At 36.9% G+C, this 4,434-nt stretch overlaps 1 non-coding gene across 1 annotated transcript; it reads left to right on the top strand.

Moving 5' to 3' along the window:
* Nucleotides 1-594: 594 nt before the first annotated feature.
* On the top strand, nt 595-701 carry LOC145949422 (small nucleolar RNA R71). The gene has a single exon (XR_014427630.1). It is a non-coding gene; the product is annotated as a small nucleolar RNA R71 (small nucleolar RNA).
* Nucleotides 702-4,434: the final 3,733 nt, after the last annotated feature.

The raw sequence follows: 4,434 nt of genomic DNA, 5'->3' as shown, positions 1-4,434 counted from the left end.
ATTGAGGGTGTCTGTATTGGATTTCCTTCCCCATTAATGAAGTGATTGGACGGACGGAAATTAGGTTGCTGATTGCTAGTTCCTTGAACTGGGTTATTCTTCCAAGAAAAGTTAGGATGATTCTTCCAACCAGGGTTGTATGTGTTGGAATATGGATTACTCTTCTCTCTTCGAGGAGTGTCATAGAAATTATGAGAAGCTGCCACCTGTTCAGTAGTATCTTCTTTTTCTCCAGTAAAAATTGAGGTACAATCTACTGCAGTGTGCCCTTGTTCCCTACAAAGGTCACATACTTGATTTGTAGCCACTGAATTAACCTTAGCTTTTTCCATCTTGTCTAATCTTTGATTAAGAGTATCAAATTTTGCTAAGAGTAACTCAATATTGTTCACTTCATATCGCCCCGGAGTTCCTTTCCTTGCTGTGACTTCTCTTTCACTGTATTGGCTGTGATTTGAGGCTACATTTTCCAAAATAATCATGCAGTCATTAATAGGTTTCCCCATGAAAGATCCTCCAGCTGCTGAGTCTAATATCATGGTGCTTTGTTGGTCCAATCCTTCAAAGAAAAATTGGATGGTAAGCCAACGGTTGAAGCCATGTTGTGGGCATGCTTGAAGATATCCTTTGAACCGCTCCCATGCTTCATAAATAGTCTCTGCAGTGCCTTGTTGGAAATTAGTGATTTCTTCCTCAATTCTTTAGTTTTAGAAGGAGGAAAGAATTTCTCTAGAAAAGCTCTTTCACATAATTCCCAAGTTGCTATCTTTTCTCTAGGCACTGTTCTTAGCCACACATTTGCCTTATCTCTCAAGGTGAGTGAGAATAAGCGGAGTCGCATTCCATCAGAAACTTCATCATCAAATTGCTGGGTCTCACAGATTTCCAAGAACCCCTCTAAGTGGTCATTAGGATCTTCTGATGGTAGTCCTCCAAAGGTGTTCTGTTTGAGCATATTCACCAGAGAAACTGGTACAGTAGCTCCAGTTTGCATCTCCCCTCCAGGTATCCCACGAGCTACGGGTGCAGAGTAATCCCGAAGCGGTAAATTATCTCGTTGTGCAGCCATGTCAAATTCTCTAGAAAGGTTTCTTTTCCTTCTCAGGAGAGTTCTTTCAATCTCAGGATCAAGTGGTGTTGGTTTCCCAAGACGTAGAGATCTCTTTTGCATTAACCCTAAGGCACTGCAAAAAAAAGAAAGTGACCCGTGAAATCTGAATTGGAGAAGTAAACACTAAAAAAAAAAAAAAAATTATTTATTTATATAATTTTTTTTTTTTTTTTTTTAAATTCGAATTAAAATAATTGTAATTTAAATCAAGAGACGTAGTCCCCGGCAACGGCGCCAAAAACTTGATGTATGGAAAACCGCAAGTGTACGGTTGTCGTCAAGTAATAAATATCGAATCACAGGGACTACGTGTTTGACCTAGAATTACTAGTATTTTAATTTGAATTTTAAAACAGATAGAATTTTTGTTTTGAGATGATAAGATCAGATTCGATGGTAAAAGAGATAGTAATGCAATTAATGAATAAGATAAAACTTTAAGATAAGATAAGGAGATTTCCGGGAATCTAGGGTTCGCACAAAGAGTTCCAACATTATTGAATTATTATTTTCATTAATTAATTCTATTCCATCTTGAAGGTAGTCTTAACCTAATTTAATCCTTGCACCTTCTCAGGCTACGAGGACGTGTTTAATTAAAATTAATCTCTACTCTCGTGGTAATTACGTTCAATTAAACCCATTAAGATCTTTGTTAATCTATTGCTCCTCGAAAGCTTAAATCAACTCTCGTGATTTAACACTCAAGTCTGTTCCTTTAGGTTCCGATAATTAGGTTCTCCTCTCAGTTCATCCCTAATTATCTATGATTATGAAAATTAAGATTAATTGTTTATCATAATTATAATCAAGTTCTCCTCTTAGTTCATCCTTGATTAATGTTATTATGAAAACAATAATATTAAAGTTCATATATAAAATATAAAAGAACAGATCAAGAATTGGAATAAAATTAAGAAACTGAATAATGCATTAATAAAGAGGTTCTCAGAGGCTAAGCCCTGATCCCAGAAAAAGGGAAACTACTCACAGGAGTTCATAGTAGTTCTCCAAGAAAAGAAGAATAAAAGAAAAGCAAACCTTAGAGTCGATGGCACAGGCGCCCAACCTTCTCCAAGTGTCAAAAACTAAAAAAAACTGTCTCCGAAAACCAAAATCCATTCTAGGCTAACCTCATCTAATTTATAACCTAAAAGGGTAAAAAGGTAAAACTACCAAGATAAAAATTACAAAGATAAAATAAAAATAAAACATAAAACTTAAAAAGCTGGGACGCGAAGTGAATCACGGCCGTGACTGAGAATCACGACCGTGATCTTCTCTGGAGCACATCTATGAAGGGTCAGTGGCGTTCACGGGTGTGATTGGGAGTCACGGCCGTGATTTTCTCTGGTGAATCACGGGCGTGATTTTCCCTGTAGCTCAGCATTTCCTCTTTAATTCTTAAATCTTGATCCTGCTCAGAGAAAACACAATACATACCAAGAAAAGCATAAAATAGGAAAATGATATAAAAATTTATTAAAAACATGAAAGATATGCATGATTATGCTATGAATTCTTGTGAATTAAAGTGCTAAAATACGAGTAAAATACACAACATCAAATAACCCCAAACTTGAACTTTTGTTTGTCCTCAAACAATAATTAGCACTTTGAAAAAAAGAATCATCAAGTATTAACTGAGCATTTAAAATCTTCACTCTTAGTCTCACAAGGTCCAATTAGAATCTTAATCTTTCATTACTAGCGCCAACTCTTAGTTTCTAAGAGTTTCATGATGTCAAATCTTGTAAAGCTCATTAGTCAAACGAAGATAATTTAACAGAAATAATTTTTCAATGCTTGTGACACAAATAGGGGTAATATTTTTATTTTTGTTTTTGTCTCACCTAAAACATTTCCCCAGTAGCCAATCAGTGTAGAGAGGATGATAATTTCAAGAACACGTAGCCTCAAAGGGGGTCTAGCTATTTTACTAAACAATTCCCCAGTAGCTAATTAGTTCCCTTAGTTTTCTAAGGTTAAGAATATTCTCCCTCTAACCTATGACCTCAAAGGGGTGCTAGGTGAATTTTTTTTTTTTTTTTTTTTTTTTTTATTACCCCCCAAAAGCTTTTAAGCACGAATTAAAAAGAATTTATCTTCAAGAGACTATTTTTATAATTCTCGATCATTTCAAGCCTCAATACTAAGAACTAAGTGCTAGCCACAAAACCAGCTAATTTTTCAACCTTTTGTTCTGAGACTTCAAGATTCAATTCATCACATTCAGTGTTTTCAAAGACGAACAATTTCATTAAAAATATTTACTTTTCAAACACAAATTCAAGCTGGGATTAACTGAATATGTATATATGCATGATTTTTTTTATTTTTTTTTATTTTTTTTTTTTTACTTTACATGAATGAATGAAATGCGTACATCCTCCTAACCCCAAACTTAAAGATTTGCTTGTCCCGAAGCAAAGAGCTAATGAATGCATGATAGATTATTTTGACAAAATTATAAAATGCATGAATATGCAACCAACCCACAACAGAAAGGAATGCTTGTCCCTAAGCATCAGAGTAAAATAAGGAATAAGAAAGATCTCACTGTGGTGGAAAATCATCTGGATACCGTTGAATGTGCCATTGATACATTTGATCAACCATGTAATTATAATGCTGCTGGCGTTCATCCATTTGTTTCAGCCGGTTATCCATTGATTGAATAGCTGCCAGGATAGCAGCATTGTCCACCTCAGGTCCAGGATGTAGAGGGGGTTGTTCAGGAGCTGCTTCCTCATCTGCAGGAGGTAGGTCCTCTAATGGCTCTAGTGGAAACTGCCGTGTAGCCCGGTTCTTCACGGTGTATGTTGGATTTGGTAACTGGTGGTGCACTCCCGACTGGGTTACTACAAAGTAGTATTTATCATCTTCATCTTTCGCAATGCAGTTCATAGAAGAGCAGGTAGCAAAATTAATAGTACGGCTTCCAGGGAGTGGTTCTAACTGGTCCAGCCAAGCGTGATAGCCAAGGTGTTTGGCTATAGTGGTAATGAGGCCGCCATTCACAATCGCACCGTGGCTGGTATTGGAAATACTCTGGAACTGTCGTGCCAAATGACTGCCAGAATCAATAGGCTCCTCTCTGTTTTCCATCATAGCCCATAAAAGTAAAAGGTCGCTCAAACGAACCTTTCCTTCAGAATCACCTCGGGCCAAAACAGTAGAGGCAATAAAGTGGTGCATAATACGGATGGCGGGATGGCGGAAAGCAGAGGAATTACATTTTCCAGCGACCCAATTACTTGTACCTGTCAAACAATACCAAAAAGAACCAGGGTTGAAAGAACTTGGGGTTCTCGTGCTCCCTC

The sequence above is a fragment of the Cajanus cajan genome, chromosome 6 (assembly GCF_000230855.2).
Source record: "Cajanus cajan strain Asha chromosome 6, NIPB_CcT2T_4, whole genome shotgun sequence".
Taxonomy (NCBI): Eukaryota; Viridiplantae; Streptophyta; class Magnoliopsida; order Fabales; family Fabaceae; genus Cajanus; species Cajanus cajan.
Note: the sequence above shows the minus strand (reverse complement) of the source record. Positions and strands in the feature narration are given on the sequence as shown.